General features: G+C 42.8%; 1 long non-coding RNA gene across 1 annotated transcript in view; it reads left to right on the top strand.

Moving 5' to 3' along the window:
- Positions 1 to 27,423, top strand: part of LOC114036264 — a 78,910-nt gene extending 51,487 nt beyond the window's left edge. Inside the window, exons 2-3 of the long non-coding RNA XR_003568319.1 lie at positions 8,134 to 8,274; positions 27,249 to 27,423. This is a non-coding gene — a long non-coding RNA (uncharacterized LOC114036264). The remainder of the gene's footprint in view (positions 1 to 8,133; positions 8,275 to 27,248) is intronic.
- The last annotated feature ends 466 nt before the right edge of the window (positions 27,424 to 27,889 follow it).

Here is a 27,889-nt window from a genome sequence, read left to right as displayed (position 1 = left end):
TCCTTCCTTCCTTCCTTCCTTCCTTCCTTCCTTCCTTCCTTCCTTCCCTCCTTTCCCCTATTATGGACCCTGGATTTATAAAAAGGGTTTCATCACAACAGGTTCATCTCAGCTCAGGCTTCTGAAGGCCAGGATCAAAGATGATGCTGTACTGTTCTATCTAAACTGCGGTTCTCAGCAAATCAACCGCTTTAAATCCTTCCGGTTTGTGCATCCACAAACCAGCCCAACTGTGCACTCTAAATAAAAAGCTCATAACTCTCTTTGTAAGATCTTTCCCTCCCAGAGGCCATGGATAAGACATTAACCTGCACAGAGAGAAAAGAATATGATGGAATTCCAAAATACACTCATCTTAAGCAGCAACTTATATAAATGAGGGGGAGTCAATGCAGGCAGCTTCTTTCCTCTGCATAGAGATGCAGGGGTAATATTTTTCTGCCAGAAAGCATTAGCTCTGGAAGTGAAACCACTTACAGAATGTTTCAAAGTCTTTCATAAAATGAGTTGACATTCAGATGCAGCCTTTTGCTTTTAGTGAGGCACATGGAAAGGAACTGGGTGGGGGCAGAAAGAATGGGGGAGACTGGCACCTAGGGGAGGCGGTGAGAAGGAAACCCTGGGGCTTTGAGAACAACAAATCTGGGTCTGATTCCAGGCTCGGACAGTTTAGTTTGCCCACAGAATTCTGTGGGGGCCATGGGCTACTATAGGAAAGAAAACTGGGCTGGTGACAGATGGATCTTTATCCCACTTACTACCTGTGTGACATTGGCGAGGCCCATTAACCTCTGAGGTTAATTGTAAGATGTGTAAGATGAGGGGTTTGGAGGAGATGACTTTTCTAGATCTAAGATTTGGTGTGTGCTCAGTCTCCTCATTTGTGCAATGGGTAGAAATTGCTTTCTACGTCTTAGGGATATCAGGAGGTTCAAATGAGATTATGAATGTAAAGTGTTCTGGTAAATTAGAAATGTCAGTTAGGATCATGTTCAATTGACAAACATTGATCAAGTACCTTTCATTCATTCATTGGAATTAATATGAAGACAAAAATGATCCTGTCCTGGTCCCTTACAATCTCATGGAGGGGGAGTCTTGGGAAATGTGGCGTGTACAGGAATGAATATAATACAAAGGGGAGAGTGAGCAGGGCCATGAAAGTGCCAAACAAAGGACCCTCAGGGATTTTGAGGAAAGAAAGAGAACTTTTTGATTATTATTAGATCTAGAACTCTGAGGTTTTCCTGGCTAGAGTGCCTGCTCAATCGTTAGCCAATCTGACCTAGTTACCTTCAAAGTACAAGAAGGAAGGCAAGAGGGAGTGATGTAGAAAAGGAGGAAGAGGGAAAGAAGGAAGAGAAGGAAGAAGAAAGAAAGGAAAAGAGGAGCAGAAGAAGGAACTGGGTGAGTGAAGTACTGGGTTTGATTTAACTAGGACACCAAGTTGCAAAATGGCTTGGGCCATTCCTAGCATCATAGTCTCTTATGAGAGTATCCCTCAAGAAGCTTCAGTGGCTCCCTATTGCCTCTAAGATAAAATGCAAACCTCTTTAATTGTCCTTTAAAGCCCTTCTCAATCTGACTCCAACCTACTTTTGCAGACTCAGGAAGAGAGAGTGAGGCTGAGGACTTCTCACGACTCTGCCTCCCTTAATCCAATTCACAGAAAGTCAAGACATCACCTGAGATATCATTGGTCCTCTTAGAAAATGAAGGACAAACAAGTCTTTGCAGACTGATTTCACATTACTTGCCCTCAAATATGTTCCGGACGACCTAGCACACTCACTAGTCCCTTAGTGTGACATTTTCTCTTGCCTCTGTGCATATGTATATCAATCGGACCCCAATGCCTGGAAAGCACTGCCTTCACCTCTTAGAATTCCTTAGAACTAACACAGGTTTCTCCTGATCTTCCTTGACACCCTTCTCCCACCCCAGTTGTTAGGGCTTCCCTTCAAATTACTATGTATTTATTTTCTGTTTACTTGTCAGCATATATGTTGACATGTCTCCCCCCCCCATTAGAATGTAATTTCCTGGAGGGCAGGGATTATTTTGTTTTTGTCTTTGTAGCCATGATATCTTGCATGGTTACAAATGAGGAAACTGAAGCTGAATTCTCCAGGCGTCAGCTGCTCCCTCCCTGGCTGCACAGAAAAGAAAGCTGAGTACCCGATGGGCCATCAGACCCCCTGCCCTAGGAAAGAGCCCATTTCTGACCAAGTCTGAGAGTGCATGATCCCAAGGCGCCACCCTCTCTGTCTCTCAAGATTCTTCACCCTTGGGGTCAGTTAGCCTTGGTGCTACCTTTGGGGCTCTGGGGTGATCTGACAGGTCTAAAGCACAGATGGGGAGAAGGCAAAACAGAGAAAGGAGAAAGAGAGGCTGAACAAAGTGAATGAGTGGACAAGCAAGCATTTATTAAGGGCTCATTATGGGACAAATACTGTGCTAAACGTCAGGGACAGAAATACAAAAATGATGCAATCCTCACTCTCAGGGAGTTTAATAACTAAAGAAAAAGGCCAAGGAGGAGAGAGAAAATGGAGGAGAGGGCTTAGTGCAGTGGAGAGAGAAGGCGGGGCGGAGAGGAGTTCTCATTCTAGCCCTGGTTGTGAGACTGTGGGCAGTCATGCCCCTTCTTCCTTAGGTTTACTACTTACTATGTGACCTCAGGCAAGCTTGAGTTGCAGTGCTTGGCCATTGAATGTTATTGTTCAGTTGTGTCTGACTCTTTGTGACTCCATTTAGGGTTTTCTTGGCAGAGATGCTGGAGTGGTTTGCCATTTCCTTCTCCAGCTCATTTTACAGATGAGGAAACTGAGGCAAACAGGGTAAAATGAGTTGTCCAGGGTCACACAGCTAGGAAGCATCTGAGGCTGAATTTGAACTCAGGTCTTCTTGATTCCAGGCCCAGAGCTCTATCCGCTGCACCACCTAGCTGCCCACTCTTTATTTTACAAATAAAGAACCTGGGATTGAGAGGCTAAGTCACTTGGCTGGGGCTACACCTAGTAAGTAAGTCAGGATTCAAACTCAGTTCTTATTGATTCCAAGTCCAGAGTTCTAGCTGAAGCTACCACTTCTGGAGAATGAAGGGGCTTATTTTCTACCCCTATCTCACATTATATATCTATATGTATCTATTTAGAGATATAGATACATGTTATATAGAAGTATATAATCTAGATATATATTATTATGTATTACACAGATGTATTGCATAGATATATTTGTCATTATGTTACATAGATATTATATAGATATAATATATATTATATAAATGTATATTTATATAACATATATTTTATCACAACAATCATTAACACACAAACATTTCAAGAGACAAAGAACAGGGAAGAGGATCGTATAAGAAACTGACACACTGATTTGACAGACGAAGAAACTGAGACCCAGAGAGGAGACATAGGAAAGAATATCTAAAATAGGTCCCTTTCTTTAGCTTCCTTATCCCTGCTTTTAGCCCCAGGCAATGTACTAGAAGATGTGTGCGTCTCTGGAAGTCAGAGAGAGGCAGCTGGGAATAGAAATTGCCTCACTGATTTATGAGCTGGTGGTGGGCTTGGTTTAATATCACCACACACACAAAAAGAGTCTAGTCTCTTAAATAATATGGCTCTAAGATTTACAGCTGTACTGCGTGCTGGCCACAGTGGTATCTCTGGCTACTGACAGTACTTTACTCCATAAAGGCTGAAGTAAGCAACTTTGGAAACATTGGGAAGTCTATCCTGTCCGTTGGGTCAGCTGTTTTTCAACACATAGTCTTTGTTTTCTAATGTTATGCTGACCCTGGGGACCTTCTAAGTAAGCGTCTGTAGGTGTACAAGAGAGAGAAATATTTCTGTGTTCAGCTTTCGATATTAGTCAGGAGGCCAACCTTACTGTTGGCAGAATAGATTGAGTTGACCGCTTGGGGCAATCTGAGTAGCTTTAAGAAGGCTCCCTGACCCCAAATAGCTTCTCCACTAGGAGCCTGTCACAGAGCCTGTCATTCTATGGGGATGGTGGAGAAAACACTTGGATTTGAACTTGTGCTCAAATATTGGCTTTGCCAATTACCACCTTGGGCAAGTCATGGAATTTCACTGGGCCTCAGTTTCCTCATCTGTAAGATAAGGGGATTAGACTAGTTGCTTTCCCCTCCAGCTCTAAAACTATGGTCCCATGGCCTTGTGATCTTCCCATTGAATTAAGCACAACTGTAGAGACCTCTTTGGGTGGTATATTGGATAGAGTATTGGGCCTGGAGTCAGAAAGATTTTAATTCAAATCTAGCCTGAGATGCTCATAAGCTGTGTGAGCATGTTACTAAATTACTTAACCTCTGTCTGCTTCAGTTTCCTCATCTGTAAAATGGGGATAATAATAGCACTTATGTCCCAGGGTGTTGTGAGGAGTAAATAAGATAATAATTGTAAAGTGTTTAGCACAGTACCTGGTACGTAGTAGGAACTTAATACATGTTTATTCCCTTTTCTCCTCTTTCCTTGATCCTTCCTTCTTTATTTTCTTTCTTTCATCTTTATTTTCTTCCTCCCTTTTTCTTTCTTCCTTTCCTCCCTTCCTTCTTTGATCTTCCTTCCTTCCTTCCTTCCTTCCTTTCTTCTTAAAATGGGAAAACTGAGGCCAAGGGAGGTGAAGTGACTTTCTTAAGGCCACACAGGTAATAAATAGAAAGTTAAGATTCAAACCCAAGTCCTTAAGACTTCAAATTCAGTGTTGTTGTTGTTTTTTACACTAATTCACTGGTGCAAGCGTGAGTTCATTATTACCTTAAGCAACAGAATATCACGAAAAAGTTCTGTCTTGTGGCAGAAAGAGCCCTAGACTTTAAGTCAGCCCAGAGTGGAGTTCAACTAAACTGGGTTCTATCACTTGCTAACTGAGTGACCATGGTTAAATCACTTCCACAAGTATTCAAAGACAACTTTCCCTAGTAGTCTTTGATTCAAGCTAAAAATACCATTTTCGCATCGCTGTTCATACCTTAGGGTTTCCAGAACCTTCACCAACTCTAGGCACATCCCAGGTTGTCAATATACCTCTTAAAATATATCACCCAGAACTATAGTTGACATATGGTCTGATTAGTACAGAGGACAGCAGGAATATTAATTCCCATGGTGGAGATGCTATAGAGCGCTTCTCTTAATGCAATTTAGGGTTGAATGAGCTTAATTAATAAGCCCATTTCTTTAGAGGCTTTTGTTAATCTTGTGATCGACTAAAACCCCCGGATCTTTTTTGTACATCCTAATGTCAACCAATTCAGGTTCCTGATATTCTGTGTCTGTGCAATACCCTTTTTATATCCCAAATGCAAAATTATCTTCATTCTTGCTGAATTTCATCTTGTTTGGCCCTATCAAAATAATTTTAAGAATTTTGATTTTGCAATTTATATTATTAGCAGTCCCTCCTAACTTTGTGTCCCCATCAGAAGGTAAGCTTCTTGAAGGTAAAAAGTGTTTTACTTTTTGGTGTTTTTATCTCCAGCCCCCAGTATAATATCTGAGCGCATGGTGCATATTTAATAAATGCTTGTCAAATTGAACTACACTTCATCCCCTCTGAACTCCTGTTTCTTCACATATAAGACAGGGATGATTATGCTTTATTTATTTACCTTTTTAATTTAATACCCTTTCCCTGGGGGAATAAAATGAACGTACTTGCAGAATCATAATTCCATAGTTTAGCATATAGTAGGTGCTTAATAAATACTTAACTTGATTGGATTTGAGAAAAGAAACCTGGGGCCTAGTAATGAGTGTTAGAAGTGTGAGTTGCTTTGACCATGTGTATTCTCTACATGAGTGCTTTCCTATTAAGAATAGTTAATTTTTCTTTCTCCTCATCCTACTGATACAGTGTGAATTTATGGGGGAGTGTGCCCAGGGTTTATAGGAGGAATGTTTTGTCCATCTTATATCTTTTCTGTAAAGGACTTTGCTTAGAGTTAATTATGTCAAGTGTCTGATAAAAGTGAATGCACCAGTGGGGGCTCAAGAGCTATAGTTTGTGAGTGCGGCCCCAGAGCATATTTTGAACATGGAGTAGTTGTCCCCTAGGAGACTCAACCTGATAGTTCAAGTGGGGAGGGGGTAGTCCAGAGATGGCGATATATTTATGTATGCATGCTGTCTTTCCCTAGAGAGTGGAAGCTCCTTAAGGGTAAAAACTGTTTTCATTGTTGTTCTTGTATTTCCAGAGCCTAGTGCAGAGCCTAGCACAGAGTAGGTACTTAATAACTACTTGCTTGTTTTCTTAATTGCTATAAAATGCAGACTGCTAATATCTGCTTTCCTTTGGGACAGGATAAGAAGGGCGACTTGAGAGCTCTGAGGGGAACAATGAGGGAAGAGTTGGAGAGACAGAGAGGGAAGCAGGGTGGTGTCAGAAGGCCTGGGTCTATGTGAACGTCAGCTTTGTCACTTATGACCTTGGGAATGCTATTTCACTTTGATGAGCCCTCCATTTTCTCATCTCTAAAATGGGGATGATCACACTTACATTGCCAGTCTTACAGGATTGTAGTAAAGAGATAGTAGATAGGATGTGTAACTATTTTATACCTGATTCTCCTGGTTCCCCAACTCTTTGAGGAATTACTTTTTATTATCCAAACACACACACACACACACACACGTTATTTACAAGTTGGGTACATAGTGTTCCCCCCAGTAGAATGTAAGCTTCTTAAGGGCAAGGACTTTTTTCTTTAGCACCTAGCATTTGGTATCCCTACCAAAGAGTCTGGATACAGTAGTTGTTTAATAAAATGCTTTTTAAATGGAATTGTAACCATAAATCCCTTTATAAATGAGTTACTATTATGACAATTTCCCCCATTGCAGCTTCCCTACCAGCAGTCCTGGGGAGTCAGTCCAATCCTCAGCCCCCAGCCCCCAGCCCCCAGCCCCATCTCATCTCTCCTTCCCTTGCCCTGGGCCTGGTTCAGCAGATACCCTAATACGGGCCAGCTGGGTTTCCCTAAGATTAGCCAGCCAGCTGTGCTCGCCTGGGGGTTGAAGCCTTCCAGAAGGCCACAGCCAGGCCTGCCTGGACTCTCTGTTTATTGGCTGCCAATCGATTGCCCACAGCTCCCAGCAGATGCTGCCAATGAGCTTGTGCCAGGGAGACCGGAGGAGAGGACAGGATGTAACGAGGGATCTAACAAAGCGTGGCAGGCCATCACCGTTTGAGGTGCCTCTGCCCAGGGACAGATTTCTGATCCCATTGGTGGGGTCTGCGAGCTGGGAGACCATTAGGAGGAATTCCCCCCTTCATTTCCAGGAAATTCTGAGCTTCTTACAACTCCCTGAGCTATTTCTGGGGGGCCCACATTGTTCCCGGCTCACGATGGCTCTCTGGGGGAGGCGCCGCCTCTTCTCGCTTCTTACTGCTTTCCAGATTTACTGCTGCCAGCCAGGTTTGGCCTAATCAGGCTTGGCTTGGCTGACATTTTGCTAAGCCTGAACCCCCTGGTGCTGCCACTCTGGAATCAATGTGCTTCTCAGTAACTCTAGGCAAACTCAATGAACACTGAGTTATTCCTGTTTGATTTCACTGGCACAGGACCTCCCCGTGGGGAGTCAGGCCTAATTCAATATCCTCCCTTCCTCCTTGGTTTCCAGCTCCTTTCTGGGTTCAGGGAGCTTCTGCTCCCAGCTTTGCCGACAGCTGGGGCCATCAGTGTCCTCACTAGAGACCCCAGGTTACAGGCTCTGAAAATGGGCCTGCTCAAGTGTGGTGGGAAATGCCATCTTGGCTGAGGTGGCAGGTCGGGCCAGAGGGAAATCAAATGTGCCTCTGGGGTAAAAGCCTGCCTCAAACTCTCCTCTTTGCCTCTCCGTTGGCCTTAATTTCATCAACTGCGCAATGAGACAATTGGACTGGAAGAATCTTTAAGATAGGGGTCTCAACCTGGGGTCTTTGGAGGCCCAAGTGGTCTGTGGGTGGATTTCAGGGGGTCGGTGAACTCGGATGGGAAAAAATTGCATCTTTATTTTCCTTAACCTCTAACTGAAATGTAACCTTTCATTCAATTTGGCATTTTTCATAAAGTCATGATTCTGAGAAGGATTCCATTAATTTTCCTAGACTACCAAAGGTGTCCATGGGGAAGAACCCATGCTATGAGGATTTTTCCAGATCAAAATCTACATTCCCCTGATGCTCCTGACTGTCAAGAATGCAAGTCACTCAGCCTCTCAGAGTCTCAGTTTGCTCATCTGTAAAACGGTAATAATTACACTTGTACTTCTTAGCTCACAGTACGGTTTTGAGGAAATTGTCTAACTCCAACCACAAACTGCATAAAAGTAAACTGTGATTATGAATTACGATAAACAAACAAACTCATAAGCTCTCAGGTTTATAGTGGGCTTTCTCTGTGAGGTACAACTATTGTAACCCCTGGAAAATAAAGATGATGATGATGTGATAACTAGCATTTCAAGGTTTGCAGTGGGCCTTCCACATATGATCTCATTGAATCCTCACAAAACCCTGTGAAGTAAATACTATTTATAATCCCCATTGGACAGATAAGAAAATTGAGGCTAAGTACCCAGAGTCACACAGTCAGTATCTGAGGCTAGATTTGAACCCAGACCTTCCCGACTCCAAGCTAACCCACAGTGTCACCTTGTGGGCAGGGGCTATTTGCATTTTGTTTGTTTGTTTGTTTTGTTTGGAGAAGCGAACAAAGGGAGCTTAATAAATGCGGAGTGAATTGGATTGACCAACCCTTGGTCACATAATTCAGAGAGGGCAAGTGACCTGCCCATGGCCACACAGCCAGGAAACGATGGATTGTGATTACTCAAACCCAGGTCTTCTATTCCAAGTCCATGTTCTTTCCATTATGAACATTGTACATTGTTGTATGTCCTGGTAGACATGCAGACTTTTTAAAAACAACTTCCCTTTTTTGTATAGATAAGCTGATTTTGTGGTTAAAACAATAACTTCTGCTTATGTCATGCTTTTGATTTTGAAAATCATTATTATTATTGTTACTAATAATAGCTGGCCTGTATTTATCCAGTGCTTAAAGCTTTGCAAAGTACTTGACATGCTATCTCATTTGGTCCTCACAGTAACCCTATGAGGTAGGTGTTGTTATTATCCCCATTTTACAGATGGGAAAACAGACAGAGTGAGGTTAATAGTGATTTGCCCAGAGTAACAACACTTTGATTGGATCTGGACATTTGAATATGATTGGATTGGTATCATAGGATTTAAACTCAGGTCTTTCTTACTTCTTCAAATCAAATCAAGTAGTATTTATTAAGGGGCAGCTAGATGGTGCCATGGATAGAGTCTCAGTGCTGCATTCAGGAAGACCTGAGCTCAAATGTGAACTTAGACATTTGACATTTATTAGCTATGTGACCCTGGGCAAGTCTCTTTACCCCATTGCCTCACCAAAAATAATAATAATAATAACAATAATAAGTATTTATTAAGAACCTACTATACGCCAGTTAAGTCTGTTTGGCTTCCTTCCCACTTTTTTCTTCCAGTCTTCATTGTTATGATATTTTTCCCCACATTAAGCCTCAACTTTCCTCTTTGCAGCTAAAACTCATTCCTCCTCATTCTTTCTTTTAGAGCCAGACAACTGTAGGGAAAACAAGCACTGGAGTTAGATGGCCTGAATTCACCATGGGCCTCAGTTTCCTAATCTGTAAAATGAAGGGGTTGAACGGCTTCTGAGGTCCCTTCCTGCTCTACATTCATCCACAATCCTGAGGTCAATCCCTCTAGGCAGTCCTGCAGGTACTTGAAGTTGCAAGGAAGGCTTTGAGGGAGTGTGAATGGTTTGCCATAATCCATCCCCACCCCTCTTTCTCTGTTTAATGCAGGGGCAGGGGCTGGGCTGGGTAACATTGACTTCATCTGGGCCACATTGTGCCTTCTTCCTGGCAGATACTCTCCAGATACAAAGTGATACACTCTGATACTTGAAGGATGATGCCTGGAACAACTTTAATGTATCTCTCAATAATCCCAGAGCACTTCACAACAGTATAAGAAATCAGGCTGATTGGAAGCAATTTCTCGGAATGCTTTATCTTTCAGAAGAAGGCACAAAAAAAAGGGAGAGCCTATGAATGAGTGTCAGAAAAGCACCCTGATAATTTCATTAAAACAACATTGCTCCAATTCTGTCTACTAAATTCAATAAGCAAAAGAAACTCAGTGGAAAGGGTGTCCGGCTGTCCTGGCTTAACCCGTTGGCACCCTCAGCCCTGCCCCCAGGCCAGCACATTTTCTGCTGCCTGCTCTAAACCGTTGCTAATTTTTACCATCATCCAATCATTAACACCAACAAGTTAAAGATGTTAGCTACTTGAACTTTGAATTCCCTTCCTTTGAAAAAAATAAGGAAAAGCAGCATTTCACATACACACAATTTAAAAAAAATACACCATCATTTCAATTCAATTGACAGTGTTTATGATTCTGTAAGAGGGACAGCAGCAGGGAACTTTGGAGAGAATGATGGATTTGCTCTTGAGAGCCCTGGGGGCGGGTCCCAGCTCTGTTTCTAACTAGCTTGGTGATGGAGGCCAAGCTTCTCTGGGCCTGGACATCTGTACCTGGATGTCTCACTAGAACTTTGGACTCAACGTTATTTCATTATTTCATCTTTGATGTGATCCTGGGCAAGTTTTTGTTTGTTTTTTTTTAAACTCTCCCTGGGCTTTCATTACTCATCTGTAAAATGAGAGGCCAGAAGGCAATGTGATAATAGTTGTAAGAACACTGACTAAATCCAAAGGGCTTAGGTTCATTTCCCACCTCCTAGGCTTACTCGCTGTGTGACCTTGGACAAGCTGCTTATACCTCCCTGGGCCTCAGTTTTCTCATTTGTAAATTGAATGGCTTGGACTCCATGGCCTCTGAGGGCCCTTGCCGCTTGAAATCTGTGATTCACAGATGCTAAAAATCTTTTCCTCTAAACTTGCCACTTCTGATTTTGCTATTTCATTCATTCATTCATTCATTCCTACCTTCATAGATTTAGAGTGAGATGGCATCTTAGAGGCCTTTCTTTGTCCATAGAGGGCAAGCTGCTGGCTTAAAGCCACACAAGGAGTCACGCACAGGAGCGTGGGGTTTGAACCAAGGTCATTGTTGTTTTTGTTCAGTTGTGTCCAGCTCTCTGTGACCCCATTTGGAATTTTCTTGGCAAAGATACTGGAGCGGTTTGCCATTTCTTTCTCCAGCTCATTTTACAGATGCGGAAACTGAGGCAAACAGGGTGAAGCGACTTGCTCAGGGTCCCACAGCTAGTAAGTGTCCGAGGCTGGATTTGAGCTCAGGTCTTCCTGACTCCAGTCCTGGTGTTCTATCTATTGCACCATCTAGCTTCCCTTCACTCCAAATGTAGTGCTCTTTTATTTAAAAAAAAAATGTTAAGTATCCGTAATGTACCAGGCGCGGGGGCAGGTGCTGAAGAGCAAGGAAAGACAAACATGAAATAATCCCTGCCTCAGAGATGCTTGCACTCTACCCAACATATGCAGAGAGCAGGACACTGACATGCAGAGTTGTCTCTCCTATTTGCTGGTTCTCCGGGCTTCTTCTCCTTCCTAATCCTTTAGATATACTCAGTTGCTAGGCCTTCTTGATTCTACTTCCCCAATCTTTCCTGCACCCAGCCCTTCCTCTCCACTCCCTCTACAGCCTGGTGCTTTGGATCCTAATTACCAGACACCTGGACTCTCACGATAACCCCTATTTGGTCCCTTATCTCCTGCCCGTCCCCTCTTATCTCCGGTCCAGCCTTTCCTATGCTGGCAGGTTAAGATTCCTTGTGTACAGTTATGATCCTATCACTCCTTTCCTAAAACCTACCTATTGCTTCAGAGTCAAGTTCAAAACCCCAAGCCTAATCTTAGGCTACATTTTTATCTCTTCATACATATCTACATACCTACCTACCTACCTATCTATCTATATATATCATCTATATGTCTATCTATCGATCCTTCTGTCTATCTATCTGTATATATTCTTTCTATCTCCTTATTATCTACTTATCCCTATCTCTCTCTAAATCTATTCATCTATCAATCATCTCTCTAGATATCACGTCTATCTACTTATTATCTATCTATTCATTTATCTATCTATCTTTGTCTATCTCTCTGTACCTATCTATTCATCTATCAATCATCTGTCTATATATCCTGTCTATCTACTTATCTATCTATTCATCTATCTATCTCTATCACATCTATCATCTATTTGTTTATCATCTATCCACCTGTGGGTAGGCCTTTTTTTTCTCGCTTTCCTTTTGTCCTTGTTTCCGCAGTGCTTGGCATGTAGTAGGTGAATAATAAATGCTTCTCAACCGTATTGACATGTAAAACACCTTGTGAACCCTTCTGAGCTACACAAAGGTGAGCTTGTAGGACTCATGCCCAATGTGTGTATGACTCTTCTTGCTCCTCTGTGGACTGTAAGTCCCATGAGGGCAGGGGCTGCATGTTTTCCAACCTTGATGCTTCCTCTAGTCTGAGCACTGTGTACTATAAATGCAAAATTAGCTTAAGCCTTAATTATATTTCTTCATCTGTAAGATGAGAGGCTTGGATCTTTAATTCTAACCCTAATAGGCCATGAGTCTACTCCCCTGACCAAATGACAGAAGCTCAGAATTGCGTCTTCCCAGAATCCAGGAGTTTCTTTACATTTGGCCCCAACTGATCCCTCTGTAGCTTTGTTCCTATTTGCTGCCTCTGCCCTCTGGGACCAAGCTGAGCAGGTTGAATTCTTTTTCCACACACCAGCCCTTCAAAAACTTGCCGACAGTTAGCATGTTCTGTCCTGAGTCTTCTCTTCTCCTGAGATTCTCTTCATCCCTCCTTCTTTCAACCGATGCTCATTTGCCAAAGACTCAAGACCCTTCACCCTCTTAATCACTCACATTCCCCTGAAGTCCTTCTAGGTTACCAGCATCTTTCGTAATCCGTGGTGCTCAGACTCTACCATCGCGGATCAGATGCACTTTGAGCCCTGGCGCCTCTTGCATTTTGAACACCTTGCCTCTCTCACTGATGCTTAGACAGTAGGAGGCCTGCAAAGAACTCATCTCTTCCAAGTACACTGTCTGCTGACCTGATCAGCACTTTGGGAAGGATGCCCTCTAACTATTTCCCTATCCAAATGTCCCCATTCAGCTGAGCTTCCTAGATGGAGAGCTGATGGCCATTGGGCATAACAATGGAAATCGGCATAACCCTTGAAGGTTTTCAAAGTTCTCTATAGGGACCCACTCATTTGATCTGAGGGGGAGCTTGAGTGCCAACAGTGTTCAACGCTGCATCTGGATTTGGACACCTCAGCTTCAAACCCCCCTCTAGGGCTCCTTGCCTGGGTGACCTTGACCAAGTTGCTTTCTTTCTCTGGCTCTCAGCTTCCTTATGTCTGAATTAAGGGGAATGGATTGGATGACCTCCAAGATGTCTTTCAGCTTCAAATCTATGATTATCTGAGCATGTCTGCCTATGACGACCTTAGGCCATGTCTATACAACATTTGAGATACTTTGTATAAACAGTGCTTCCAGGGAACTGTCTGCCCCCTCTAATGTTGTTCCACTAATAGTCTGCCTAATAGTTTCACCTAATAGATTGGTTCTGTTCCTATAGGACCAATAACAGTGCTGAGCAGGGCACGACTGCAATTGTTGAGGGTGAGAGTATAAGGTCTCTATGACCTTGGAATGCAAAGAATTCTGAAATGAGGAGCACATGCTATGTTGTGGTTTGGCAGTGATGAATTTTTCCCCTACATTTTAATAGGGACTTGTTTTTAAGGTAATAACTCATTTCATTCCACATCATATGCCAATTTAAAAAATATCTATGTATTTATCCATATTTATTGAGTGATTAGGATCCAATCCAATAAGCATAAATTAAGCACCTACTATATGCAAGCAACTGCATTAAATTCTGGAATACAGAATCACAAGAAAAACAGTCTATCCCTTCTATTAAAATGTTTACAATATGCTGGAGGTGTGGGTACAGAACATAGACAGATCAGGGTATATATGCTTACCAAATCATAAGCCAATTTAAAGCATACTAGTAACTCAGCTTCATATATTGCTTACAGAATTATAAGGAAATATTCTCTCAATAATCCTATGTGGAAGGTAGTCCAAGCATCATGACATTCATTTTCACAAATGAGTAAACTGAGGCACAGAGGGGTTGAGAGTCTTGCTCAGGGCCACACAATTACCAAGTATAAGAACCAGGTTTCATCTTCCTTGTAACACTGATCAGATAATATTGTTATGAAGCGATAAAGGTCATCTAGCCCAGTCTCTTCAGTTTGCAGATGAAGAATCTGAAACTCAGAGAGGTTAAGAGACTTACCCAAGGTCACACATTGCCAATGATAGAACCAAGATTCAAACCTGGGTCCTCAGACTCCAAATCAAGCTTTCTCTTTATCACTTTCTGAGCTCTATCAAGTAGCTAGATGGTACAGCGGGTAGAGCGCTGGGCTTGGAGTCAGGAAGACCTGAGTTCAAATACTGCTTTGGACACTTACTAGCTGTGTGACCCCAAGTAAATTACTTAATGTATGTCTGCCTCAGTTTCCCTCTGTAAATTAGGGATAATAATTGCACTTATCTCCTAGAGCTGTCTATTATTGTCTATGTGTACGGAGGGCAGATTCAAAGAAGGAGAAGATCTGGCCCTTGCCTACAAGGAGCTTAACATCTCTCTTGGGAGACAAGTCATTTAGCCACTCCTTCTACCTGAACTCCAGGGAGCAGAGTGTCAAGTCAGGAACATTTCACCTTCATGCCATTTAAACCCACATTAAGCTAGATTTTGGAAGAGAAGATGCTTGGATTTGCTGATGGAAATTACTTGGTTTTCTTACAAGCTTATCCTGCTTATCTGGACTGACAGCCTTGCATGTGTCTGGACCTGATTTTCACCAAACAGGGTGAGCCCCGCTTGTGTTTCCAGGGCAAAAATTCTACTCACTCTCAGAGTGGAGCACAATATTCTATTGATTTGCCTTGGCTACAGAGGGTCTGTGCACAGATGTCTTTCTCTCCATACCCAGATGCACAGAGGGCTCCTTCGAGCTCAGACCAAACTGGAAGGTGTTGACAGAACAACTGAACTGAGAAGAAACATATTGACTTTTACAGTAGAGGTCCCACAAAACCCACAGCCTGTGATAGCATGTTCTGACAGACAAAAATGTGCATTTAGTTGACGGGACACAGATTATTCAAGGATGCTCCGGGACGGCATATCAGGATCATTGGATCGCTAAGGTTTTTTCTTTTCTGGGCAACTGATGGTCTGTGCAATGATCACATACACATAGGATTGGGAGAGCTTAGATTTAGACTAGTGATCATCTGATTCAAGGGTTCTTAAGCTGACATGGACAGATTCAGTGGGTCTGTGATCTTGGGAAAAATTCTATCTTTACCATAATTGGTGCCCTTTGTAATCCTATATATTTTACTTTATGCATTTAAAAACATCATTCAGAGAAAGGGTCCATACACTTCACTGGACTGCCAAAAAGGTTAGGGCCCTTTGAGCTTATCCATTAATCTCATTTTACAAATGAGGAAACTGAGGCCCAAAGAGTTTAAGTGATTTACTAAGGTGCCACAGATAGTAAATGGACAAACTGGCATTTGAATTCAAATTGGTTCTCAAATTAGTATTTCTTTCATTGTAGCATAGGGCTACATATCTGAAATGAAAACCCTGATACCTAATCAGGGCTGATCCAAATGTAGAAAGGCTGGTGGTAAATGGGAAAAAGAGAGAGGCACATTTAGTTGAAAATGGGAAAAAAGGAAATAAATGCCGTTTGAACATCCGTTGATTCTAATCGAAAAGTCAAACTGGTCTAGTCACTATCTCTTAGACATGTACATTCTTGCCTCCCTATATTTGCTCCAACCTGTGGTTTCCAGCTGGAAGGCCTTCCCTCCTCCTCTCTGCCTCCCCAAGTGCTTGTAGACCCAGCTCAGAGCTCTCACCTCTACCTAACTCCTCAGGGGCTTCACAGACCCTCTGGCCTCTGTCCACCCCAGTTTAAGAACCCCTGGGTTAGATGCTTACTCATCTAAATCTAGGATCCCATAATCCCATGTGTCTGTGAGCATGGCACAGACCATAGGTTGCTCAGAAGAGAAGCAGCCTTTGAGTTATCTAACAAACCCGTGATTTGCTCTCCTCGACCACTCGTGATCTTACCTAATCACTCATGGTCTCATTTCCTCTGAATCTCCATCCTTCTCATGGAATCCCGCAACCTCAGGGCTAGCAGTAAGCTCAGTCACCCTCTAGGCCACCTCATACCTGAAAATCCATCTTCTCTACAACATCCTAACAAGTGGCCATCTCGCCTTTGCTTAGGATATGGAGGACAATTGCTTGACAGTCTCCTTGTGGCCTTGAAGACAATGATTATGCCAATCTTTCCTTCCTTCTGGTCATATTCAATCAACCAGATATTTATTAAGAGACAACTATATTCAGGCACTGTATTAGGGAATGCGTATACAAAAACAAAGGAATTCCTGCCCTCAAGAAGCTTAAGTTCTCATGGAAGCTAGGTGGTGCAGTGGCTAGAGATCTAGATTTGGAGTCATCGAGACTTGAGTTCAAAATTTGCCTCAGACAGTTACTAGCTGTGTGGATTCTGGACAAGTCACTTGAACTCTATTTACCTCAGTTTCCTCTTCTGTAAAATAGGAATAATGATAGCATGTACCTCTCAGCATCATTGTGAGGCAAAAAAGAGGTAATATTTTGTAGTGCACTTTGCAAACCTTGACTCACTATGTAAATGTATATAAAAATAAAAGCACTACATAAATATAACTGTTATTGTTATAATTATTATTAAGGGGGGAGAGAACATGTTCACACATAAGTATACTAAAAAATGCAAATAGGCACATAAAAAATACAGACATAAGGTAACCTTGGGAGTGGAAGGCCCCTGAGCTAAGTCTTGAAGGAACTTGACATTCTGAGAAGCAGAGATGTTGTTATCATATTCATTATAAATATATACATGTATATACATACACATACACATACATTCTATATACACACATACATTATATATACACATATACATTATATATACATTAGAGAGGTTCTTAATATATATACTCATAGCTTCAGTATGTTATTTTTGTATTTAGTTGTTAAAATAAAATTTTATTGCTAATGGTTTTGTAACACTTATATTTTCTCATGGATCCTTCCTTATTCTTCCCTTGTAGATCACAAGCCTACAAGAGGGCAGGGATCTCAATAGCTCCAGGACTTCCTAGTCTAAAGTTTCCTATTGTGGAGAGATTTCCAGGGGTCCATGAATGTGGATGGAAAAAAATTTTTATGTTCACTTACCTCTCATTTCCTTTGTAATCTCATGGTTTTTATTTTACATATTTAAACTTTTTTTTTTTGATTAGGGATCCATGACACACAAAATATTAAGGATCTCTAGTGTGATGGATACAAAGCTTTCCTCAGATACTCCCTGGGTGACCCTGAACAACTAAATTAGATGCTCTCAGACTCAGTTTCTTCACCTGTAAAATGGGGATAATAATAGAACCTATGTCACAAGGTGGTTGTGAGGATACAAAGAGATTGTATGTGTGTGTATGTGTTTTCTCCATTGTTTCATGCTGCTTTTCATAGACTGAAGTATACTTCATCCTTAAGAAATCCTTCTAATTTACTTTTCACATTCTATATTTCATTTGATCATTGCTTTCTGAGGAAACTTGGGCAGAAATTGCCAATCTCATTTAATACATCAGGAAATTGAACCTCAGAGAAGCCATGGGAGTTGCTGAGGGCCACCCAAGTCAGTCGTGACAGAGCTGGGGCTGACCTGACTTTCCCCAGGGCCTTTCCCACCATGCCTTCCTGCCTTCAGAGTGTTACTGTTACGTGGATGGTCTGCTCCGTAGCCAGAGCTGTGTTGTGAGGACTCCCTGGCATCTTATCTGTCTAAACATCCAATGGCAGCAGAGCCAGGGAGACCCTCTCTGAAAATCCACAGAGTTTCCGGGGAGGCTGCCCGGTTTCCACACCCTTGAATCTTACCCCTTTTGTCTGCAGCCCAGCCCCAGAATTCTTTTCTCCTTCAGATTCAATGAGTCTGGGCTGAATTCTATTATGCCTTACACTCTCATTACCATCTGACCAAGATTTATGAGTTGATAATTGTCTGGAAGCTAAACCACAAAGTATCGTTTGTGTCCAGGGCTAACCTTTCTGACGACCTTTTGGATTAAAGGCAAAATAAAAAGTGTGATTTCTATGTAGCCAAGCAGGGTAACATGAGCTTCCAGCTCTGATAATCCAAAGCCTCAAATTTCCCTGCCTGAGACCATGCTAAACCTGAACATGATCGGGTGAGACTAATCCTGTGGGTTCGTTTCTTAAGCATTTTCCCCTTCCCCCTCGAAAAGAAAAGGCTTCTCTCTCCCCTAAGTCCTTTCCCGGAGATACTGAGTGAAATTTTCCCAACAGAATCATGGCAACCACTCACACCTTTGAGGCCTTTATTGGATTATTTTTATAGGCTATTTTTAAATACTTCTTTTAAAAGATGTCCTAATGGAAACCAGACCTTTCCCCTCTGCTGGCTTAGAAAGCCACCCTTTATTGGAGGTGGGGGAAATGAGTCCATGGAAACCTTCCCAGCAAGGTGGGTGAGAAGGGACTCTTACTTCCCCCCAGACTTCAGTAGACCCACTGTCCTTCCTGCTGACACTCACTCAACTTCACAAAAGAGGTTTGAAAAGAACGAGTTTATGAGGAAAATTAAACATGGGAGAAATCTCACCATCATCACCCTCTGGCCTGATGAAAACTTTGAACAAGACATAAATATAGGCATAGAACATTCGGTTTTCCCTTCTGTAGGGCACTGGTGTGTCATGACACCTTGGGGAGCAAGGGCAGTTGGCATATGTCCCTTATAGTAAAGAGTACACCACGTTGTTTTAAGGAATGCAAGACGAGGTGAAAAATCTCCTTGGAACTCATCCTATTTGCCCACTTTCTTCTTTACCAAAGCATATTTTCATCAGTGGAAGACAGATTAAGAAGAGATTTTGACTCTCAAGAAATACAGAAACAGAATAAGTTCCTCATTTTGGCCTTGGAAACTATCGGATTGAGATAAAGGAAGATTGGACTAGATGCCCTGTAAGATCTCGTCTAGCTCAAAATCTATGATCCTATAATCATAGTTAAGACTTTAGGTAAGATCCTAGTCTGAACCTCAGTAACCTATTTCTTTCAGTCTTGCTCTAAAGTGTATTTCTTTGTTGTTAAATGAAATGTAGCTTATTCATGAAAAAAAAAGACTAGCTATAGTAAACTCAATTTACTTCAGTGTGTGGTGTTGTGGAAAGGATACTTCTGAAAGTCAAGGAAGCTGGGTTCTTGCCTTAGGTTTTATGTTAGCTACCTGGGTGACCTTGGGCAAGATTTTGAAATGCCCTCTGCGGCATCAAAAGAAATACTTCGCTATGATCAAGTAGACTTTTGTTGGGAGGTCTGTTTTATATTCTCCTTTCCTAAGTGGCTTACTTAGTCTTCCCCGTCCCCACCCCCACTAATGAGAATACCCATTCTCTGATAATGGTAGATCAGAGATCTTACTGTCTGTCCATTTTATAAATCTGTCTAGAACAGTGGAAGATTTATAAAATGGACAGACAGTAAAAGCTCTTATCCGCCATTATCAGAGAATGGGTTTTCTCATTAGTGGGGGAAAAAACCAAGTAAACCAGTTAGGAAAGGCGAATATAAAACAGACCTCCCAACAAAAGTCTGCTTGATCATAATAAAGTCTTTCTTATTTATAAAACTGTCTAGAATGGTAGTGGGCAGCTAGATGGTACAGCGGATAGAGTGCTGGGCCTGAAGTCAGGAAGACTCATCTTTATGAGTCTAAATTTGGCCTCAGACACTTATTAGCTCTGTGACCCTGGGCAAATCACCTTAACCCTGTTTGCCTCAGTTTTCTCAATCTCTAAAATGAGCTGGCGAAGGAGATGGTAAACCACACAAGTATCTTTGCCAAGAAAACTTCAAATGGGGTCATGAAGAGTTGGACGTGACTGAAACCATTGAACATCAACAATTGTCTTCTCCTTTTGTCTCTTTTTTGACAAACAAACTTTAGCATTCATAAGATAATTACCATAAGGAAGCCCTATGCTTTATAGTACTGAGGATAATCAGCATGTGACTAAAACCACAACTGCCCTCAGGGAATTTTCAGTCATGTAATAGAGATATGATAAGAACATGCATGGTTGTAGCTTAAGGAAAACTGTGATAAGGATTAGGAGGAAGGTGTGATCAGTTCTGGATGGGTGTAATTCAGGGAAGACTTCATGAAGCCTAAAGCATTTGAGTTGGAATTTGGAGGGTAGTCAAGTTATAGCCCGGCAAAAATAGTGCCATGTAAGTTTCTGCTTCCATGGAGCCTGTCTTACAATTATTGGTCTGTAGAATGGGCCACCTAGAAGGAGCCATTACCTGAAGGCCTCAGATACTTACTAGCTGGATGACCCTGGGCAAGTCACCTAGCTTCTGTTTGCCTCAGTTTTCTCCACTGTAAAATGGGAATAATGATAGCACTCACCTCTCAGAGTTGTTGTGAGGATCAAATGAGGTAATATTCGTAAAAAGACCTCAGTACAGTACCTGGCACATAATAGGCACTATAAAATACTTATTTCCTTCCCCTCTTTCATTTCTCTCTTTTTTTCTTTTATCTCTCCCTCCTTCTGTTGCTTTCTTTTTTTCTCTTCTATCTTTCCTTTCTTTATTCCTCCCTCCTTCCCTTCCTTTTCCCCTCCGTTCCTCCCTCCTTCCTTTCTCTCTCTTTCTTTTTCCTTCCTTCTCTTCTCTCTCTCTTTCTTTCTTATTTTTCTAATTTCCTCTTTTTTCCTTTCCTCCTCCTCCTCTTCGTCTCCCCACCTTCATATAACTTTTACCACCTTGGTTGAAGGAAGTGCACAGCCACCACCAGAGCATCTGTCTGGCCTACCTCCATCATGACATTTGAGAACAATTTTCTGACACACCGAAGGTTCCCTAACCATTTGAGTTTTGCTATAGGATTGTCATGGAAAGCAAGTAACTGCACATGTGCAGTCCCAGTGAACCATTCGGAAAGGTTACAAGCTCACTTCTCCTCCTCCTCCTCTCCTCCTTCTTATTCTCTCTCTCTCTCTTTCTCTCTCTCTCTCTCTCCCTCTCCCCTCCCCTCCCTCTTTCTCTTTCTACCACTTCCCCTTCCCCCTCTTCCTTCCTTTTTTTCTTCTCCAGTATCTCTCACTTCCTGACAGAAGGAGAAAGGTCAGATAACACCTGGAGCTACCTGTGGGCTGTGAGCCTGGAATATCTTCCTCCAGTGGGTGCTGAGGCTGGAGTGAGGCTTCAGTTAGGGTGGAGGCAGCTAATCTCCTGTGCCAACTTGTCTCAGATCTGGCAGTATTTTTCAGCAAAAAATTATCTTTGACAAAAGGATGTGGGGTGTGGGAATTTCTGACTGAGTTGGGGCAATGAAGGCAGTGGGTGGGGGACCTGTGGGGTAATGGGGGGAGAAGGGAGGGTCATTGGTGGCCTAGAGTCTTCCCCACTTTCATTTTCTAGGAGTAGGCAGTGGGCACTAAGGGAAGAGCTTTGGATTTGGAAACAGAGAACCTGGGTTTAAAACCTGGCTCTGTTCCATATGTGACCTTAGACAAGGCACTCTGCCTTAATTTCCTCCTCCACACAATGAAGGGGTTGGCTGGATTATCTCCAACATCCCTTCCAGCTCTAAAGAGTTGTTTGGCAGTGTTGTGAGAGGCAGTTGTGAAGTGGGTAGAGAACCTGATCCAGAGCGGGGAAGACCGGGTTCAAATCTGACCCTGTGAGACCCTGGAGAAGATTCCCAGGGGATTTCCGAGGTTCCCTCAGGGAACTCTCTGAGACTGGAAGCTGCAGAATACAGGTCTAGCTGCAATGGTAGAAGGAGTTCTCTTGTCAATCAGTTGACAAGCATTTAATGGGTGCCAGATACTGGGAGTACAAAGACAAGACTGTCTCAAGAAGTAGCCCCAGTGCGTGGGGGAAATCATGTAGGAGGTGGCCTTTGGGGGAGTTTCGAAGTAAATTAGGGATTCTAAGAGGTATAGGGGAAGAAGGAGGGCACCCCAGGCCTGTGGTGGGGAACAGGCTACCCAAAGACATGGAGGGACATGGAATGAGAAACAGTAAGAAGATCTATGTGGCCAGACAATTGAATGCATGTGAGAGAAGTGTGTAATAAGCCTGGAAAGATAGCTTGGAGTCATATTGTGAATGGTTCGACATGGCAGAGAAGTTTTCATTTTATCCTGGAAGCCATAGGGAGCTACTGTGGCATGTTGAGGAGGGGAATAACATGGCAAGATCCATCTGTGTTTTAAGAACATTACTCTGGCGGCTGAATGGAGGACGGCTAGGAAAGAAGAGAGACTAGAAGTAGCAATATTAGTTGAAGGCTATTACAATAGTTCAGGTCAGAGGTGAGGGGGCCTGGACTAGGACTGTGGTTATGTGAGTGGAGAGGTGACTGATAACATGACATATTACAGCAAAATGTAGCATAATATAGGGTCATGCAGAATAAGGTAATTTAATATAAGATAATACAATGTAACATAACATAAGGTAACGTTACTAACATCACATTTCCCTGAAGCTCGAATCACATCCAGACAGGTCACTGATTGGTCATCTGCTTACATGGACAGTCCCTAGGATTCTTATTCTTATCAAGGAAAGAAAGAAGACATTGGAAATATTAATACTATAATGATATAAATCTGTATTTCTGCTCTAAGGCTTATAAAGCATTTTTTTCTCAAGAGAACCCTGCCTATGAGGTACCAGGTGGTGCAAGTATTACAAACCCCATTTTCAAGTCTCTTGACTTGTCCCACGGTGATCCAGCTGTTAGTATCAGAGCAAGGATTGAAAACCAAGGTGTACTAAGAAGTCAAGCCCTCTCTCTGCTAGGTTCACCCTTCCAATAAGGCCGACATCTCAATTTGGTCGGATAGAACACGTGTCAGTGTCGTTGGCCCCAAAGCCAAGAACCTCAGAAATAGCCCCAGGTATGGGATTGTGAGGGGATGTAATTCACCGAAGAGTTGGGGGTAATTATTATTCCCAATAAAATCATTAGGGAGTATTATTATTAAAAATTATTAGGGTTTTGAATGACAGCTGTGTTTATACTTAGCCATAGTCGAATAATTTTCAGTTGAATCCTTTCACATGTTGGCCACCTTCACACCTTCTTTCTGACATGCAGTTAGATCAGCTGTGAGGTCAGCTTAATTTGGTTCTAGAAGATAGTCCTAGACCTGGACTGACTCTTTTCTAATGTAACAAGACTTTAAAATTTAAATAAGAAATTAAGACTGAAAAACTGCCTATTTTCACAACAATCTCTTTTAGGCCCCAGTTTTCTCATCTGTGCAAAGAAGGGTTTAAACCGTACAGCCTCAGTGGAACTTTCCAGCTCCCCATTTATGATCCCATGATCATATAAGAGCTGATATATTATCCCAAAATTATAGAGAAGGAGCTGAGACTCAGAGAAGTTGAATGAGTTTCTCAGAGCCACATTTATAATGTGAGAGGTGGGGTTTGAACTCAGGTCTCTTGACTCTGATGCTAGCCCTCTCTCCACTGCGTCTCCTTGCTCCTCATGCACTTGGTTGGGTTATAGAGATATTATTCAAGATGGCGGATCTGTGGTGCACAGTCTTATTCCAAGGTGGATAGCATTGTGAAGAGCAAGCTCACCAGAGTGGGTATTAGAAGCCCCTGTTCCAATCCCACTAACTGGCTGTGTGGTCTTGAAACAGTCATTGCACTTCCTGTTTCCTCCTTTGTAGGGTGGGAAAGGACTATTCAGTTTTCAGTTTTTGAGTCTAGCCCTTTTCTAATTCAGAGACAAACTATAAGTGTGAGCCTAGCCACACCTACCATTCTTTCTCCACATTCAAAATTACCTAGAATTTTTATTGTGTGTGTGTGTGTGTGTGTGTGTGTGTGTGTGTATGTATATATTTGTATGACTTGGGTGGGGATGGGGGTGGAGATGCGAGTTAAGAACTATAATTTTGTCAATATAAGGAAAATCCTGGTGAGGAAATTGCCTTTACCAATGCCTTCCAGTTTATAATATTAAATTTTACAATATCAGAGTTGGAACAGTCCAGGATTAAATTGTTTGCACATGGTCAGGGCCAGTCTGTATCAGAGACAGGATCTGAACTCAAGTCCTCAGGACTCTAAGGGGGGCTCTCCAGTTACCATCCCATATGGTTGCTTCAAGAGCAGAATGTTCTATAGGCTCAGAGACTGATGTAGCTAATAATCCCTATTTAGCGAGTAAGAAGAGGAAGGAATCACCATTGGGGAAGGTGGGGAGGATAGAAGGGAGGCAGGAAGGCTTCAGGGAAGAAGTGAAGCTTCTGCTGAGTTTTGAAGATTGGGTAGGTTTTGGGTTAGGGTTTCTAAACCTTTTCAGGGTCCTGGACCCCTTTGGCGATCTAGTGAAGTCTGTGGATCCCAGCTTAGAATAGGGTTTTTGAATCCATAAGATAAAATACAAAGGATGCTGATTATGTAGAAATAAAGATAATTACCTATTCCTTTCCAAGTCCAGGGATCCCCTGAAATCTCCCCTCTCACCCCTTGGAGGGTAGAGATCAATGAACACCAAGTTCAGAATTTGAGTTACGTAGTCTGATAGCAAGAGGAAAAGCGAAAGAGGTGAGTAACGGTGTTGTAGGGGGTGGGGAGTGTGGAACATGATGCATTCTGGGAAGCCAATGGATACTGGCTGTTTGACCACTCTGTCTCCTTATTCCGCGTGTTAAGTATAAACTTAGCCTTTGCATAGGTTGAAGCAAGAAGCATTTATTAAGCATCAACTAAGGGCTGGATACTGTGCTTAGAGTCGGCCAAATGACACACTTTCTGAAAGAGCTTAGAAGGCGATGTCACTTCCTCCAAATGCACATTCTTCCCCCGGTCCCCCCAACTCCCCAGTGCAGATCACAACCCAGGAACATGGGCCTCTACTTCCAACAAACTGGTTAGATCTGGGCCACTTTGGGGTTTAGATTCTGTTCCTTCTAGAATTTCAGGATTTAGCCTTCCTTTCACTGCGTGTCCCATAAACAAAGGGAATCCCCGTTTCCCCTTTATGCTGTTTCAGAACGTACTGTGAGTTTGCCAAAGTGAGGAATATTCCCAAGGCACCTCAGGGTGCCCAACCCAGTGCTACCGATGGTGGGAGAGTGATTTGTTTGACTGTTTCGGGCTGACCCCACCTGTCATCCACTGCCTGATGGATGCCGGGCCCTCCTAATGTGTCATGTGAACTTTGGTGCTCCCACGGAATGTTTTCCAGGGAAAATTCTGGTCAGAGGACTCATTGCCCAGGTTTGTGATAAGTGTGAAAAACAGTGTGAAAAACACAGAGCAAAAGAAAACAGGCCCAAACTTTTCTAACAAGGGAAACATTTAGCTGGATGCTTAAGGAGCATGAGAGTGAGCCTATGTGTGCTGGGAAGGGGTGGGAGGAGAGGGGGAGACATGGAAAGACAAAGAGAGAAATAAGGGAAGTGGCCAGACAGAGAGAGATAGATGGGAGTGAGCAAGAGAAAGGCAGGAAAGATAGTAAGAAAAGGAAAAGAGCAGAAGAGAGATAATGACAGAGAGGGACAAGAGAGAAAGAGGGGGCAAAGAAGGGGGAATACAGAGATGGGGGGGAGAGAGAGAGAGAGAGAGAGAGAGAGAGAGAGAGAGAGAGGGAGGGAGAGGGAGAGGGAGAGAGAGGAAAGAGGAGAGAGGGAGGGAGGGAGGGAGGGAGGGAGGGGGAGAGAGAGAGAGAGAGGAAGGGAGATGAAGAGGGAGAGGAAGGAGAGAGGAGAGAGGGAGGGAGGGAAGGAGAAAAAGAAGCAGAGATACTGACAGACAGAGGGAAAAGGGGAAGATAGAATGAAGAAAGAATAAAGAGGAAAACAAAAAGAAGGGAGAAGAGAGAGGGAGGAGAGAAAAAAAGAGAGAGAAGGGGAAAAGACAGAAAAAGAAGTGAAAGCCTTGCTTTCATCTTTGTAGCCCTTAGCACCTGACACAGACCCTCACACAGTTGTGGTGCTGGTGGTGGGGATGGACAGACAGACAGGGAGAGGGAGGTAGAGAGGGAGAGAGGAGAGAGGGAGAGGAAAAAGCTGAGAGCAGAAGGGAGAGGGAGCCTGAGCCTGGGCCTTGTGGGAGGCAGGGTTATTAATCATACTAAAAGCAATTTGGCCCCATGGGAATGTATAAGGATCCAGCTAAAATCAATGGGAAGTTTTATGAGACAATTTACTTGCTAGATGTGGGATTGTTGAATTCCTTGTGAAGTTTGGGCGGGGGAGGGGAATGCTGGCTAAGAGCTCCTCCAAAGCCTTCATCCGCAGAGAGGAGAGAGCTTGGCCTTCCTACTGAGCAGACAAGGCAGGCCCTGAGAGGGGTTCACAGCTGTCTCAGGGGTCCCCTCTCCTCCTTCAAGGCAAGGTCTTTCAGTGAGAGCACCTGAGAGGTTAGAGAGATTAGGATATTCCTTCAGAGAGGGATGTCATTTTTAGAGAAGGAAGAGAAAGTCTGTCCATGCCCAGGCAGAAATATAGTCTCAGTAACATCTGCATTGCAGAGGCCCAAGCCTGCTTTGTTGCAATGTGGATTTGCAAACAGCACAGGAAGAAGGGGATCTTTTGAATGTCAATTTGAAGCCCCTTCCTTATACACTGACTTAATAATCAATCTCTGATGTTCTGTTACCGTTTTATGCACCCACTTGTCACCTTGCATCCAGCCTCCCCCCTCCCCAGTCCATCCTCCACACAGCTGCCAACTGCACATTCCTAAGGCCCGTGTCTGACCATGTCACTCACTTGCTCAGTAAACTCCAATGACTCCCTCGTGCTTCCAAAACACACACATTTCTTGTTGGCATTTGGCTTGCCCATTACAACCTGGCCTATCTTTCCAGGCTGACTATACACTCTCCTGCTCCCTCACGTAATCTATGGTCCTTCTCTTTTCCAGACATGACCCTCCATCTCTAATACCTCTGCCTTTGCCCTTGGGATCCAGGTCATCTCTGATGCCACCTCCAACAAGAAGCTTTTCCTGATTCCTGATCAAATCAGATAATGTAATCACTGAAGGCAATAGTGATATGACAAATGTAATGATGAGGTAGTGGAATAAAAACAATGAATAAAGCACTTTGCAAAACATTAAATGTTAGACAAATGTTGATTATTACTATTATTATTATTTTCTTTCATTGTTAGTGTTCCCTCTTTGTAAAATTATTTTGTGTTTATTTCACATATTTTATTTGTGCAATCATATATTTTTATATTGTATCCCTCCAGTAGAAACCAAGCTCCTTGTGGGCAGGGACCAGCTTGTGTTTGTCTTAATAAATGCTTGTGGAGTTTATGGTTTCAAAATGATCTAAGGATTTTTTTCTATAGCATGGTGTAATCAAAGGACTCTGGACCTGACTGGACCCAGGATTTAATCAGTGTAGGGAGCCCAGGGCTAGAAACTTCCTCTCTCAATGCTATTCTGCATTTGACCTGCAGTGGAGAGTCTTCCGGAGGCACCCGAGGGTGCCCACGGCCCCATAGCCAGAATGTATCAGAGGCAGGACCTGAGTCCAAGGATTCCTGCCTTGA

The sequence above is a fragment of the Vombatus ursinus genome, unplaced genomic scaffold, assembly GCF_900497805.2.
Source record: "Vombatus ursinus unplaced genomic scaffold, bare-nosed wombat genome assembly UNPS02009824.1, whole genome shotgun sequence".
NCBI classification, from domain to species: Eukaryota; Metazoa; Chordata; class Mammalia; order Diprotodontia; family Vombatidae; genus Vombatus; species Vombatus ursinus.
This window is presented reverse-complemented; position numbering and strand designations above follow the sequence as displayed.